The 17,383-nt window shown below is 44.0% G+C and overlaps 1 protein-coding gene across 2 annotated transcripts in view; it reads left to right on the plus strand.

Moving 5' to 3' along the window:
- Positions 1–17,383, plus strand: part of spry2 (sprouty RTK signaling antagonist 2) — a 48,178-nt gene that overhangs the window by 13,990 nt on the left and 16,805 nt on the right. For both annotated transcript variants that reach the window (XM_037091366.1, XM_037091367.1), the window contains exon 2: positions 16,843–16,975. The gene's annotated coding sequence lies outside the window, so the exon portion shown is untranslated. The remainder of the gene's footprint in view (positions 1–16,842; positions 16,976–17,383) is intronic.

The raw sequence follows: 17,383 nt of genomic DNA on the forward strand, positions 1-17,383 counted from the left end.
ATAGTACATCAGTGAATATTTGGAGCTTCTACTGAAGCAGCAATATTGAGTGAAATTATTTAATATTCATAGCAATGCTCAGAGGAACTGGGCACGACAAGGATGGACGGCGGTATATGTACTAGCATATAGTTGTGAAGTGCCATGTCTCTGCCATTGCATTGCTGAAGGGTATTAAGAAAGTGGCTGCAGTAAGAAAGCACATGTCCTATTTGCTGATGTATTTGTTAGCAGCATGGCTTGTGTTTGTGCATCACTTTGTCGGTTGGTCCACCATTTTGGTCCCGTCGGAAACATCCCTTCTATCAGAGATCATCATGAAATCTGCCAGACATTCATACAATTAGTTGCATTAACTTTAGTTGTGCCTCCACTTTTTGACAAATGGGTTACAACCACAAAAGGGGTCAAGTGAGTACTCGGCTGAAATGAGTATCCAGTGCAGATGATGTGGTTTGAATGTGTCGATATCCATATTCGCGATGAAGGAAAAATCGTCATTGGGAAGCTGACATTTATGAAATTTGTTCTGTAAATAGTTCTCGTACTCTTTGACTCCAATCATTGATCCAATACAGCAGCTTCTGATCAACCTATTTCAGGCTTCAATTAACAACTTGTGGTCACTCACTTCCTGTTCAAGTACAACCCACATCAGGTTGAAGCGCCGCCACGTTAGCATTTTGCTTTAAACGTTGCTGTACCTAACAGTCACTCAGAGCCGCTAGCGTATCCTCAGGCTCTTACACCCTGATCGTGCATACTGACAAAACAGCACCAGGCTACCTCTAGCCTCTCCTGAGGCTTTGGGCTCCCCGTGTTTGTTTGTGTTTTTCGTGGTCGAGTTGGAGCTAAGTGTTCAGAGCTGTAACAGTGCAAGGGGCTGCATTGGTTGCTATTTGGAAGTTACGAAATGAAATCAGACCCAAGAGGTCCAGTTTGAGTAATAGATCCATCAATTTGAAGGGCTTGTCAGGGGCCGAAAACACTGCGCAATCATTTCTACCACTTTTTTTTTTCTTTTTTTTTTCTGGAAGATTATCACTGGCAGCAAATCATTTTGTCTCTCAGAATAACAATTGCGAGGTTGCCAAGATGGCATTTGGGAGAGTTTCAGTCAGGATGAATGACAGCCCATCAGCGAGCACTTACTGTATTCAAAGTAGTAGCGAACTCCTCAAATCCTTGCTCGTGCACCTCCAATCTTGCCTTGCTCACACAAAATATTCACATCAGATCAACAGAAATAACTGCTGCCTTTTGAAGACGTTAACCTGCCACAGCGAGTGGGCGACTTTCATTTCCCTTCTTTTTTCGTACTAGCTTAGCAGAATAACAAACTGTGCCTTATCACCGCTGCACTGGAACACTCGAGGGATGCTGGGCAATAGCATTGCGTTGTGTGACTGCTCGTTTTTTATGCAGTATAAATAGAAATCATCCTCATAGAAAGGGTTGGGGAGGTTGGCTCTATTGTATCTTGCGAAGAGAAGAAAGCATTCTGTCTCAGTGGACGGACTGCTGTTTGTTTCCAACACATAAAAAAACCAACGTGGGACAATAGCAGGAGTCTGAAGACAGCCTGTACGGTGGCAGCAAGCGACTTGCCAATGAATGACCCCCATTTTGCCCTTAAAAAGTAATTATAGGAGTTTGATGTACCCGGGTGACTAATTTCTCCACCTTATAGGCTCTGAAAGGCCCGAGGCAGGGGATGTTGGCACAGGCGTGCTGCTATACAATGAGACGGAAAAAGAGAGAGAACTCGAGGGGGTCTGGACATACTGAGCATTAATATTTTATACTCAGCCTCCATTCGTCTCTCAACCCCTGTTTTTTTCTCAAATCTAATAAAAGTCAGGCACACGTGAGCAAGACACAGGGAGAACAAGGAGGGGGTGTGCTGCAAATGCATGTATGCCTCCGACGGCATCATTTCTACATTTAGATGAAAAAGAGCTCAGGCTCTCTAATGGCCTCCTTAGCAAGCTCAACTATTGAAATTACATGGTGGGATAAAAAAAAGAGGCACCTTATTTTCAAGGTTGTTTACTGTTCCCACGGGGACCAAAGGTTACCGCTGCGCAATCAAAGGCAGAGGTGTGCGCGAGGCGGGGACATTAGCCTGTGCAAATACATCATCCTATGAATAACACAACAGAGCGGTGATTTCTAAAGGACAAGGATGTGTAGGTGTGTGGCGGATGGACGACTCAGGGCTGGGAGGGTGCTGTGGTGTCGAACTCAGGGACCTCGGCTCGATCCTATTTCTAGTTCTGATCCCTAACCCCACGGCTGTCGAGTGCTCCCCTTCCCTCCTCAGATCAGACGTACAGTTGTGGTCAGAAGTTTACATTTGCTTGTGAAGAACATGTAATTCATGGCAGACTTGAGTTCCAGTGGTTTCTGCAACCCATTTTGGAATCTAATTTTGACTCGTTTGCAACTTAACTCCAAGTGTGTGCAAAAGAGAAGACATGATATAGAACATTTCAGTTGGATGGAGGGGCACAGCACATATCAGATTTAGTTCTTTTGTTTCCTGCTTGTAGTGTTGCTGCAGGGCTCCAGCTCTTTAAGTTAAAGTGATATCAGGTGTGGATCATTACATCCCCTAACCAGTAGCGAAGGTTCAATCTCCAGTAGGAAATACTGCCAGAAATACATTTTTAGCAAAGTGTTTTTTGCGGAATTATGTTGCCCCCTCTGCAGCATCCTGTGTTTAACTCAACCCTGTGCTTACCTGAGCAGGTGGTCTGTTGCAGTTTGGTTGTGGCTGAGGAGATAAAAATGCTGCATACTGGTTTGCGGCCAGTTTGTTCACTTCAGGTTAGCTTTTTTGTTGTTTTGGGTGAAGCAGTTCAGCTCATAAGAATTTTTTCAGTGTGCCTTCTAGAACTGTGGCGATTTTTCTCGCGCGCTCCTTTATGAAGCCGACTTTTCATTTGTGAGATGAACAATGTTTCTATATTCTCTCTAGTGTTTGAAACAGCCAGTATAGTTGTAATGCATCACTGAACGCTGCTACAGGGCTTGAAAAACCGAAGGGAAAAAGAATTGATACCAAAAAAAAAAAGGGCTGTAACTTTTCTTTAGTAGTGTATGATATAAAAAAAGGGTTTTCTCTGTGAGAACAGTTGGGGAACTGCATTACACATCGATGTGGTTCCCTCCTCCTTAATCCCAATCTAAACCCTGGTCAATAGCCAATATAAGTTTTCTCACAGAGCTACAACAGACTGCCTTTTGTTATGAACTCAATTCCGATAGAAGGGCAAAATTAGTTCACTCCAAGTCCACGCATGGGGAGAGAGAAAACAATGCTCTCATTTCCATGAAGACCGGGCCAGGTGTATAAATACATTGATCCCATTACAGTGTAAGGATGTCAAACCTTTGGCCTGACGGAAATCTTAATTAGAGCTAATCGCCCCAAAGGCACCGGTTGTGACAAGCAGCTGCTGAGTGCAGTGTGGAGAGGGATGACCATGCACACACACACACACACACACACACACACACACACACACACACACACACGCGTCAGAAACATTGGCGTTTCATTCTGACCTCTGGAGGGTTAATTTGCCTCCCGCTGCACCATTGTGAGGTCAGGAGCTTCCGCTGGTCCCCCCCCAGATCAGAGAGGACAGAACAGTGAAATGATTGAAAATCCTGCTGCACTCTTTTCAGAATTTACCTGCTCTGGCATTTAGCCGCCGCCCCCCCCCCCCCCCCCCCCCCCCCCTTCGAACATCAGGGAGGGATTCTAAAAATGGCTCCCGAGGTTGATAATTTGCTTTATTTGCCCTTGACTTTCCTTTGCTTTGGCAATCGGCATGAATTCCAGCCCAGTTTTTTTGGGGGGGGAATGGTAATTGAAAATGCCATGAAGTAAACAACATCACAAAGGGACACAAAACAGAGGGAGAGGGAGGAGGAGTGGAGGCTGGCTCCACTTCTTTGCCAGATGGTTAAAAGGTTCAAAAGCAGATTCATCACTTAGTCCAATCCCTTGTTTTTTTGTTTTGTTTTTTTTTTAACACAAGTGTTTGTGTAGATACATGTACAAAAGGCAAACACGCTGTTGATTGGCTTGTCACGGCGAGCGGTAGCAATTACCATTTAAAAAAGAGAAAACACAATTATAAAACAGAAGGAGCGAGTTTACAACAGATTTTCCTCTGAGAATGAAATGGCAAATTAAATGGAGCCTGGCATCTGTCAGTCATCTGACTAATGCTAATGTTGAAGCAGCTTTAAAGGGTCGCGACTCTCTCCACTTAGGAGTAATACATGATTTAAGAAAACAGCAGTGGCATGAAAACTTTTAGGGGGGGATCACAGTGTATAATGTGCTATAAATTCTTCAAACCCAGAGAAATGACTGGCAAGGTAATTCAGGATTTAGATGAAAAAATATACACAAAGAAGAGTGAAGTTTGTAACTAGGAGGAGTGTTTCGAGTTTGAAGGTTTCTCTCCTCGCGGGCGAGATAAATTGGGCCCTTCAACCGAAAACCAGAGCGAGAGCTCAGGGGCAAGTATTGTGTTTTGGATGCTACAGAAAATGTAAGAAGCCGGACGAGAGCTGCAGGTGAACCCGAAAGGGATTTTTGGTTTTCAGGAGAAAAGAGGAAAAAAAAAAGTATAGACGCGTTCACAATAGCCTCGGTTGGCTTCGCTTATTATCCAGGTGACCTTGTTGATCCGTGTTGGAACCTTATATTTCTGTGGAGTTACTGTTTCTTCTGATGCAGCGGCAGTCAAACCAAACCAAAAAAAAAAAAAAAAAAGCCCTGAAAGCTTGGTTTCAAATCTTCAGCGGCCTCTATAAACACTAAATAGAACTGAAAATAACAGTTCTGTGAAAAAGCACCGTCGGGTATTAAGAGTTTAATACCACCATTGTGCCTCATCAGGACTGTCTGTCAACACAAGAAAATCTCCCCGTGGAACTGAAATTTTCACGGGCAGGCCCGGTGAGACGCTGCTAATTCCAATCATCAGCGCAGCCCTCAATTTGCTTTCATGTTGTTGGTATCTGTAAAAATGCACAAACGCTGGTTCTGACTGGAATGGAAGTGGAGAGATGATCGAACGGGGAGAGTGGCAGAGGCAGCTTTGATGGTAAGACAGCGTCTCTTTTTCTAAGTTGTCCTGTCTCACCACTCCGGCGCTAAATGCTAGCCAAGTGGGCCGAATCCGGTACCATTATCTTCCTCTGCTGGTCGATGTGATTCCACAGTGCCATGAGCACAAAACCAGATGTTAGGAAAACTACCTTATGTTTACAGCCCTGAGATAGTATTAGATATAGATTTAAGAGACTGACTTTCGTGCAGTTCAGCTAAAGGACTATATGGAAACTCTGAAAAATGTGTCAGCTATACAAAAAACCACTAACTCACAGAATTCATCTGATTGGTCCAATAGCCGAGTTCACTTGCTCAACAATGGAGTCAACCCAGAGGGTTCAAGATTCAAAATAATCTTCGAAGCCTTGACTTTGGCTCATGGCCATCGCCATCTTGTGTTTTTGGATGGAGAAGTGGCCATATAAACTAACCCACTGAACTAACTAACCAACTCATAAGCTTGCATACAATTGGGCGTCTTTTTGCAAACAGTGCAGTTGCGGAATCCAGGTTAAACTCAGACTGGCTTCACTTTTTATTCACAAAAAGTGGTTCTCTCACTGACTGCAACGCTCTCTGGTCCGAGCTTTGTCACTGAACAATATCGAGGTCTGGCATCACAGTTGTCCTTTTCGCCGCATCTCAACCGAACAGACACTCGCCTCCGTTTCTGGGTACGAGACCGACGTTGGGGCTGTTGGCCCACTAATAAAGCTCCTATTGCTTCCGGGAAGGCCAAACCCTGCTGAGGAATCATGTTCATTAGCACAAACAGGGAGACGAGCTGTTTGTGAAATAAATGCGGCTGATTAGAGCGGCGAGAGAAATGAGAGGACGGGAGTCGGGGACGAGTGAAAAGGAGGGCAGCGGGGCTTCGACAGAGGGGGGTGAAGTGGCGTGAGTGGGGGAAGATAACCAGATTGAAACCGAGCAAAAGAAGAAACAGAAATGGAGGGAGACAAATAAACGGCGAGAGGACTAATGCGGCATAAAAAAGCCAATTTCCTAAACCTCTGAAACCCCCCCCTCCTTCCTGGGTGGAAACAATTACAGCGGACGGGGGGGAAGACAGTTATGATTAAACAAGTGAATGCCTTGACAGTGGAGATAAACTTTAGAGGACGAGCTGACAGAGTCGTGTTCGCCACAGAATATGATCGCTAATTCGCCGGCCTTATTCGGCGCCCGCGGTGAGAGCTGCAACACGGTATATGACAGCTCAGAGACGGATGCAGCGAAACACAACCCACACACACACACACACACACACACACACACACACACACACACACACGTCGACACACAACTGCGGGCTCAGAGAAGTGGAGGCTGAACTTTACATGACTCCCCCCTCCCCTCCTTATCAAGGATCACACAGCCCTGCTCCTCAAAGAAATCACATTGACGTTAATTATATTTATTTGATTGCTATGAAAGGCTGGACGGAGTATTTCATGGAGAAAACTAATTTCTCGAATAGGATGAGTGTTCAAATGAAATTACGCTGGATGGCCTTGGAGTGGCTGCATCTTCACCGTCGGATTGGGAAACAAGGGGACGGGTGACAGATTATCCGAGAAGCGTCAGCCAGAATTAACAAATTTTTTTTTAAAAAACTTGCAACGTCAAAGCGGCGGCGGGGGGGCCCACTCTGGCATCCGCTGAAAGCCAAGGATTGTCATCAAATAAATAATGTTTGGCTGGATCGGCTTCACCCTTTGGAAAAAAAAAAAACACTGCTGTGAAATTGGTATGCTTCTCCAAGGGAATCATAAGCAGATAAATAATTGTTACAAAAACCATGCCGGGGTTTTTAAACGGCGACGCTTCCATTTTCCACAAGAATTAGACATGCACTGTTTTAGTTCGACCAGTTCGGCCTGACCCAGAAAACTCCATTTTCCCCCCAGAACTGACTTTCTTTTTTTTTATGACTTACCTTTTATCATCGTGCAATGAATACTAACAGACCTATTTTGGACATATTAAGTCTCAGCGGACAGTGCGAAAAAGTTCAGCTCCTAAATAGGAATGAATATGGGAGGAAAAACAGCTCATCCAAACACAGATTTAAAAGACTGTTATATATTTCTCTCTCACCGTTAAGGTCAAAACTATAATTAAAGCTAAGTTTTTGAGTGTTGTCAGTGGGTTGTGCGACTCATGTTTGGTACAGGATGTTTTGGTACAGGATGTCAAGTGTTCGCAGTGTCTTTTAAGGACACTCGAGAATCCTCTTCACCCTCAGGAAGTGTTTGAAAAAAAACTTCTCCAGCTCCTTTGTGCTGCATTCCAAACTGTTTTGACCCGAGCCTCGAACCTGGCTTGTGCGTGGGTCTTTGAAGGTTCATTATGTGAGTTTGAGTGTAAGTTTCGGAAAACTCAAATGTTAACTCGAGTTATCGACAGGATGCAAAGAAATAACAGTTTTGATGTCTTGTTGATGTTTACTTTAGTTAGCATGATGGGACGCTTACTCATGGACGGGCATTTTCTCACGTATTGGACCTTTAGGCCCAACCCTGTTGGTTAATGACGGAATGTAACTAAGTACTCAAATACTTCATTATAATTTTGAGGTACTTCGACTGAAGTATTTCGATTGTTTGCTACTTTTATACATCCGCACTACAACATTTCAGGTTAAATTGCTAACTTTTGTTATCAGTTAACTGGTAGACATCATGCTCAATGCCAGTGTTTCCAACTGTTTTCCAATATAAGCAGGTCTTGCTTTTTCCAGAAGTCACCAAAATGTATACACTGGTTAACATATTGATGTCGTCATTACGCATTCATTTTCATTTACATTCAGTGTGGCGTTTGTGGTGATGGATCACGTTAAGCCATGTAAGAGCAGATAGAGCTCATTACAGGAACATTGAAGATAGAAGTAAAACAAACAAGCTATAGAAACACCCTCATCCATGATTAACACCTTCACAAGTTCCCTTTCAGTGGGAGTTTCACAGGCAGAGCGTGATGTAACTGCAGAAAGTCTATACGGCTGAACTCCCCCCACCCACGCACCTCACCTACTGACAGCCTGCACACGACACCAGAGGAAGACGGGGGAAACTCCGGCGCTGAGGAGTTGTAGACTTCCCTCCCTCCTTTCCTCTCTCTCTCTCTCCCTGATGGTCAGAGTAAGTCGCCACATTTGTCACTGGCCCTTTAGAAGAGGGTCTGGAGTTGGCAGGTTGGCCGCGCTGCATGCTGGGTCAGAGCCAAAGCAGCGCGGTTCTAAATCTGATTTATGTGATTCTGATGATCAGAAAAATGCTGAATATGAGCCGACTGTCGGTCAACCTATAGTTACAGTATATACACATGTCAATATGTATGATTTACTTTGGTACGGTTGTACTTGGGATTCTTCTGTGTCAAAAGTCTTGCAGAAAATCAACTTTCATTATCAGATATTTTAAGAATTAGTGCTATACATAGGGTTAACATCAAATCCTGAGCTAAATACGCTGCTCTTTAGCTGCTAAACGGTCCTCTATGTTTCCCTAGCTCATTGCTAACGTATTCTGTCTGACATTTTTAACATACAGCAGATTTTTTTAAAAAGCTTTTTCTGCATAAGACAGCAGCCGCTTCTGGAATCGACGCTAAAGAGAGCAGTGAGACCAGACCAGCAACTGAAACACTAATTTTTCAGACACCAAACGCTCCACTGATGCAGACGCTTGTATTTAAAGTTACAGTAATCTGAGCGTTCCCTCTTTTACATCCAGCAAAAACACGTTTAACCTCGGGCTGTAACAGCAGTAGGCATAAATAATAGATGATGTAAACATTTCCTTTAGATAGCGCGTTACGACTGGAGATGAACTGTTGAAATAACAGTAAAGAGAATCCATAATGGGAGAAATGTCGCTGTGTGCCACACTCATCAGCAGCACATCAAAATGAGATCTGTGTTGCTGTATTTTCAGGAAAATTGTCAATAACCACATTACATGTAGCCTGAAGCGGGGTGGTGACACCAGTTGCTATGATACACATCCTTTTTTCTTCCTTCTATCTCAGCAGGTCTTGCTCTTTTCTCTCAGTTTTCCACGGTCTCTTGGTCTCTATAGATAGATTCGGGCCTCTGTTCCAAATGTTCATCCGGTTTTCTGATGTAGCCTTTTCACCCGCCTTGTTTACAGATATAAAATGACAAGATAAGTGTGGAGGATGGCTCAGAAGCGAGCAGATGCCGGCATTTGGGTCCTGGTAATGGCAGTTTATGAGGAACAACAGAGGGCAGGGTGGGGAGCGGGGCGGCAGGGTGGGGGAGACCATTTTTGGATCAGGATTGCAGCCTTTGGCTCTGAACTCATTACCGCTCAAATCAAAAGGATCTGCGCGAGGAGCACGCGGCTGTCACTGAAATCTCTGCCCTGCTCTCCTCATCAGAACAGAACTTTTTCTTTCCCTGCCACGTCATTTTGCCCCCCTCACCACCACCACCACCACCTTCCTCCTCCCCTCCCGGTCCCCTTTCTCATCCAGAGATGACAGGCAGCAAGACTTCACACGGCCGCTGCAAACTGGGTCAATAACAAAGCGAGAGTGAGAGGAGAAAAGAGGGGAGCGGGCTGGCTGCCGCTCCAGATTTTAAGACGTGAATTATGAAACGTCACAAAAAGGGGTAATCTATCATACGTCATTTGTTTTAATTATTTCTCCCCCTCTCTCGCTGTGTGTGTGGGGGTGGACACGCGTTTGGGCTAGACTGAAAATACGCTCTTCAGTGTCTGCAGACCAACAGTCATGCCGCGGCTCCCTCTGCTGCCAGTTAAAGCAGAGGCTGATGTTGACAGGGTGCGCAATTGTGCAGTTTTTTTGTTTCATTTTTTTCCGGATGTTCTTCGATGACTTGACACGCCAAACGCGACTTAGATTAGCAACAGAGCAGCAGTCTGGAGCAGTTTAGGGTTCAGGATTAGTGGGCGCCATTGGTGCACTACAGCAAGGTGTAGGTTTGGTTTGGGAAGTGAAATCAGGAGGGGAAAAACACTCCGAGCCATTCAATTTGTACATTTCATACAAATAGCATTTCTGCAATATGCGTCATCAGGTTCAGATTCCAGGAGGAGGAGGAGGAAGAGGAGGAAGAGGAGGAGGGGGAGGAGGAGGAGGAGGGGGAGGTGGAGGAGGAGGAGGAGGGGGGGGGGTGGTGCTGGTACAGTTTCAGTTACACCACCAGGTATTTAAGAGACCACTGTTTGTGACTTGTTTCAACATTTGTTAGCATGAAACCACTGGATACATTGTTCTTTTCATGACTGAACACAACCACAAACTGACCTTTAAAGGACAACACAATTTCATTTGGTTTTACTCTGTTTGTATGTGGCGGACCCTGCCACCTCTCTAGCTTCAAACTGTGTTCTAGGGACCGTATTTTCCTCTGAGAACAGCTTGTTTACTCACTTGTGGAAAAAATACATGTTTCTTAGTTTGTATTATTACTTCATTAATATCGTGAATATGAAACTATGAGTGTGAACATCCTGTCTCAAAATGACACAGTGTCCATTTAAGGTAGATTTCAGACTCAGACTCACTCTCACATTCACACGCTTCTACCGACCTTAAATAATTCCATTTCAGGCACCTTTTTAATTTAACGACATTTCAAAGGCCGGTCCCTTCCCTTTCCTGTTCAAAGAATCCGAATCTGTCTCTTTTTTATTCAATACCAGCTGCAGCTGTCACACTGACTGTACCAAAAGCATTATAACAGTCGAAAATGAGAGTCGCTTCTGGTGCACCTGCTCATTCTTATTGATGTACGTTTTTGACAGGAAGGTTTTTTTTGTGTGTGTTTTTATTTTCTTTGGAAATGAAAACAACAAAAAAACAGGGTCAAACCTGCACGAGAAGGGGGGGGTATATGTTTTCCTAATAAATGCGGAAGACGCCCACACAGTTAAGTGAAGGATTCAAGCCAAATAGCTAGCAAACAAATCTGTAATTCTGAGTGTGCGAGCCAAGAGGTTGCGTGGGAGCCTTTCCATGTTTACCATTGTCTGTCTGGACTATCGTTGCTAAGCCATCAGTTAGAAAAAAAAAAAAAAAAAAAAGAAGAGAGCAGCTCCAGGTGCTCAGAAGACTTTCAGTCTGCGTCAGTGCAGCTCGGTGACACGCCACAAGTGTTGTTGCTGTTTTTAAAGCACGGCTTTACATTACAGGTTGGAAAAGGACAAAAAAACAATCTCTCTGCAGAACGAACTCAATAAGAGGTTGGCGAGAGATTCACAACCTCTTATCGAGGTTTTTTTTTTTTCTCCTCATGTCTTTTTTATAAAGAGCTTTCAGCGAAGTCAAGCATCAACAAAAGCTTCTGGACCATCCAGGGACCGGTCCCCCATGACCTCTGACCCCCATTAGCCTCTCGCACCCCTGCCACATGGATGGCAGGTGTTCATCAGCGTCTCGTCCCAGCTGTTAGAACGTCTCTGTCTTCGCACTTTTCTCCGGAACGAAAGTCACATCTTGTTTATAAAATTTTAAACTGCAAATGGATTTCGGGTCACTTCCTTCACCCCTGGCTGTCTGCAGAAATAACTACAAACCCGCGATGTAACACGTAGCACATGGGATGTCACCTAGATGCGATGAGCTGTCACAACAAGGGGAAGATTCTCTCACACTGCTGCTCAGTAACTTGTTTTTTTTTTTTACAATGTATTATTTTTAATCATGCCAAGTCTCTTTGGCTCCCTCATTTTCTGACAAACCCCAGTGATTTCTGAAGCATGTTTCACAGTGCTGTTTCTTCAGTTACACAGAAAAGGAATGTTGTTTACTACCTTTTTCGCTGTTAAACTCTGTTGGTGCCATAAAGCAATTAAGTCCTATACGATGTGATAATGTGTGTAATGCTGTCAGTCTACTGGTGTCGTAAGAGCAGCAAAATGTTTAACGTAACACAATTTGTGATTTCTCCAGCTAAGAGTCTCTCAATAAAAAGACAGAAGCAGTGCGGGATTATGGGATTTGTTGTCTTACTTAACAACCACCATTGCTTCTGAAAATCAGACGTGACTAAAGGCAGAATTTGAAAATAAAGATAAGAGATAAATTTACAGATTTCACCGGTTCGTACAATGTTGGAAACATACGCAATGATTTGAACAGCTTACCGAAATGACAGAGAGACACCACTGTTTGGCTGTATGTGAGCATGAAACCACTGGATATTGATTAAGGAGGAGACTTATTCTCACAACATATTACAGCCATATGAAGGTGATAGAATTTGGCACCTTGGGGACTCCATAGATGTGTGTAGTTCCACCTGATATTCAAAGCTGGCATTTCTAAATAGATTAACTCAAGAATATTCACATATTCATGACTTTCCTGCACTATAGAGAGCAAAAACAACCTGGAGTTCAGAGGGTTAAAGCCATATGTGTTCATTGCACTTCCATTCCAGCTATTGAGTGTGTTTTGAAGAATTTAGCTGTGCAGTTATCCAGCAGGACAGACATTACAATATCAATCCATAAACAGAGGGGACATCTCTCACAGTCCCGACTCACTCTGGGCTCTGCAGCCAAGCCCAGCCATTAAACCCCATTCGAGCCCGCTGCTCACAAGTCTGCTCACGTTGAGCCTAACAGCAGATTGCTCGGCCTGCTCGAACGCAGCACCACTATTGGCTCATGGCACATTGGGTATGGCTGAGGCATCAGCGGCTTCCTGAAAACATTAAGATCTTTTCTACTGCTCAGACGGCCCCGCTATAGAGCCCTTTGTGCCAGGAAGAAAGAGAATGGGGAAGGATTTAAAAGGAGGGAGAGAGAGTGACACATCGACGGAGGAGGAAACCAACTGGTGCTCACATAATGACATATAGTTTGAGCCAGAGAGCTTTGGGATTCATATGCGCCGGGCGTCTTAGCCTTCATTCACACCCAGGAACTGAAAATCACGTCTTTACCCTCGCATGACCCAGAACTAATAGATTTTTTTTTTTGAGACGGAGAATAGATGCGATCTGGGGTGCATTAGGCTAAAAATCAACTTGTCTTTTCCTGTACACACACACGCAGTCTCGCAGAAACAAGATCTGGTTCCTGCTGTGACCTAAAATCCTATTTCATCGCCGCTCAGCTTTGGCAACGACTTAATCTTTTTCCCCAACTCGGACGCTTTGGCAGTCTGCACAACAAAGACGCAGCCCTCCATAAGTGACGGCTCGCGCTTTAAATGCTGAATGGTGAGAAAACAAAAACATACAGAGGACCGCCAATGCACTCCGTCGATATTTACGGCTTTGCATTGAAACCTATGATTGTCCTGAGATTTATTTTATTCTTAATGCGGAGGAATTCGCTGGAAGAGTTGTTGGGGTTGCTTCTTGGCAGAGCGGGAGGAGCGATGTACCTTGCTCGCTATTACACTGTCCTGCCAAAAGTCCAGACGTGATGGCAAGATATTACCTCCACCTAATCCATCACCTGTGTGGTTGAAAAACAGTTAACCAGATTTTACACTGAGAGCAAACTGAGGATGATAAATCCCCCCATTCTTCTGTAGCCCATTAATTTCATGCTGAGTTCAATATTGTTTTTTTTCTCCCATTTCGTGCACACGCTAATAATCAGAATGCTTATTATCTCAGGTGCTAAGTCCGTTTCTCAGCTTAAACATCTCCATCTTTTTTCTAACGAAGAAGTAATTTCCCATTTCTATGCAATCTGGCAAACGCGAAGCCCCCTTTTTTATTCCTGTTTCATAATTAGCTGCTGCTGGAAACAATGTTGTTGCTCGGGAGTAACTCAAAATCACAGCAGCTCGAAACACTGTTGATGATTGCATGAGTGAGCTGGCAGCAAGAGGCTTGTCGGGACTTTGGAAGAGAAACTCCGCTCACGCCGCCTCCGCCACCGCCGCCCCGTCGCTCTCATGTACAGTCAGAGTGCTGGTCTCCGTTGTCCGATTGGATTTGGCCCTCGTTTCGACCCCATCTAGAATACGAGCAGTGTTAATGAAGCTAAAAGTGTGACTGTGGCTTACCAAGGGCGCAGCGATGGTTATAAAGAGCCCCGCGAGTGTCTCAAAGTGATATGTCGCTGTGGCTGAACATGATCTGTTTTCCATTTTAATTTTCACTTTTGAACGTGATAATCAACCGGAGGTCACAGGTGGTTAAATAGAAGCTGGCACTGCTTTGTCATTGTTAAAGGCAGCGGGAGCATACAGTAGATGTGTCCAGAGATGACGTTCTAACACATCATGGTTTACATATACAAGGTAATTTATGCATCATTATACGGCACAAGGTTGCATAAGAAAGTGAGGGTTTATAAATGTATTCATGCTACACAAATTATAGAACATATATGCAGTTATTAGCGTAGAAATATATACATGAACACGTAGAACATCTTTTGAATAATAAGAATATATTTAAGCAGCGTGTCATGAATAGCAGAATAACCCGAGGAGTCTGGAACCAAAAGCAGGAAGCACCCAACAGGAACATGGAACAAGGAGACACAGGAACACAAGGGCAAAACAGAACAGACGAACAACAAAGAAAGAGGAGACAATAAGGATTTAAATACATGGGGTAATTAATGAATTAATTATTAGAACACTGGGGAGGAGCAAGAAGGGTGGGGACAACGTGATACATAAGGCCATAACTTCAAAATAAAATGACAAAACCAAAGTCTCAGACTAGTACATACTTGTCAAACATGACACTTTCTCCATAGGGTCACAAGTGAAAAAGGTTGAAGAAGACAGGTTTAACCTTGAGCAGTGCTTCGTATTTCATAAACTTACTCTAAATACTTTTCCCACCAAATACAAGTAGTTTTCACCACTGTTTCCAGTTTCAAATGATGTTCCGTACATTTACCTTTGGCTGACGTCGAACTCTGACGCACCAAATCCAGCACAGAAATTGCAATATTTTGAAATCTTTGTCTGGCATCATGCACAGTGAGTTGTATTCTTTTTGAAAAGTGAGTTTTTAAAAAATAGATATACGACCGACTCATTGTTTTTCTCTCCGACTGAGGAATTATTCACAGAGAGAGTACATCTCTGACTAAACCAAAGAGCTTGTTTTCTAAGACCAGCACAGGGAGCCCCAAGAGGCCTGGCTCTTTGATACTTTCTGTAAGGTTGAGTAAACAAAGATATATTGAAAGAGCATAATTTGCAGCCCACGCATTATATATACACACGCAGAAAGACTTGGCAAATGTCGTGCTCTCCCTGTGTCTCTGAAAAGAAAAGTTCTGCGACGGGCACCCGGCGCTTGATTATGATTCTCCGTCCGTCCGTCTCCATTTCCTCCAAACATTTCTTTACCACCTGGCGCCGACCCAAATGGCTCAGTGATGCCGCCGAGGTGTCCGTGGCTTTGCCCGAGGGAAAATATCTATTATCCTCCCCTCCTTGTTTTTCTTGCCTGCCAGAGGAATAACCGCTCAACGATCCAGGGCTTTCACCTCTACTCTGATAAAGGTTATCTTGGCAATTTAGTGTTGGCGATATCGCATTATGGAGAGAGTTATGAGGCGGAAATCAAATTTTGCTCCCAGTGACTCTGAGGAGAGGGAAGATGAAAGGTGTACGGGACTGCACAGTAATGACATGGTGGAAATGGGAGTGTGTTTCCGCATGCAAGGGTGTGGGAAGTGCATATGTGTATATGTGTGCATGGGCATCCACTCGCATGTCTACTATCCTACACGGCCCTCCAGGGAACGTCAAAGCTGCCATTTCTCTGGAAAGTGCTTTTTACTGGATTGGCTCATCCCACTGTATGCTCACATTAAACATGAAAGTCTTCAATGGGTATTTTCAGCCAAGCTGCTTGATGGACATGTTGGGTCCTGCTAATAAGTCTCAGAACGGCTAGCTGGGCTTTGCAGGTTGCTATATGCCAACTGTTGAGGCAGCCAGAGATGTAGTTAGTCAGTTTGTCTTTCTTTTTTTGTTTTTATTCGCCCCCCCCACCCCCCAGCATACTTCACCTGAGATGAAAAGCTGTAATGTGGAGGTTTTTCAAACTGAGCGTGCGGAGGAAGAGACGTGTGGTGTCAGACGCAATTTGCGTCAAAAATCGCTCAAAGAAACAGTACGCATATATGGAGATCTGTAACTTCTGGATGTGTGAGTCAATGTCCACTGTGAGTGAAAAAAAAAAATCCATAAATCAGCATGGAATTCATAGAGATGCTTCCTGTAACTGCAGAACTTGCCTTAAAAACCATCACGTTTTGAAGTTATCTTCGGTATTGCACTCATCCAGCTGTTGTTCTTTCTACATCCATGGACACAAAGTAAACAGAGAGTGCTAATGGCGAGTTCGGCCATACTTCTAACAGTGCCAAAATGTGATGTAGTCCATAGCTAAAAAACTGACTCCATGGCAACCTTCCTCTTTACTTTTGGATTGGAAATCTTTATTGTCCCTGAGGGGCACTTTGACCAGGCCTCTATCTAAATGAAGGGACATAATATATATAAAGGCAAAGCTTTAAGAGTACACCCGTCCTTTGTTAAGTGTAATAGCAACTAGACCTACAGCTTGTTTAAGAGCCCAACGGCTGATGGAACAAATGATCTCATTTTGTCATCTGAGATGGTGCCCAGGTACCTGTCTCTATGGCTTATGCTGCTGATAAAATCAGTTCCCATCTCTTTTGTAAGCGTGTCTGTGTCTTCTTGCCCTCCAGGTGCTTGACAACAAAATTCAGTGGTGTCAGTGTGGCGTCCTCTCACCCCGTCCTTGAGTGAATCGGAGCAGGTTCGCTCTGTGGCACAGACGGCAAACTCCTTTTCCCAATCCAGCCTCTCATAACCAGTGAGGTGAGTGACGTTTATCATATGACACCTTTGGCGAAGAGACCTTGAGCTCTGGATTCTTTCCATCACATGGAAACTTTGATATTTGCAATATTAATGAGGTAATAACACAAACTCAGACAATTTTATTGTTTCAATAACTGAAAAAACAAGCTGTCCTTAGAGGAAATAAGGTCCCGAGAACACTGTTTGAAGGTGGCAAACAAAGTAAAACAGTGTGAAACTGCATTCTCCTTTAAGGTCGGCTTGTTCAGGCATGAAAACAAAGAGTTTGTTTATTTAGTTTGATCTGACAATGGAGATCTTTCTCTTCTGATTGTAATGTCTTCCCCAAAGCCACACAGCACTCCATTTTCTTCACATCTGCCTGTGCAGAAGTTCTCCAGACATCAATTTCATCAATCTGAATCC

Source organism: Acanthopagrus latus, chromosome 24 (assembly GCF_904848185.1).
Source record: "Acanthopagrus latus isolate v.2019 chromosome 24, fAcaLat1.1, whole genome shotgun sequence".
Classification (NCBI taxonomy): domain Eukaryota; kingdom Metazoa; phylum Chordata; class Actinopteri; order Spariformes; family Sparidae; genus Acanthopagrus; species Acanthopagrus latus.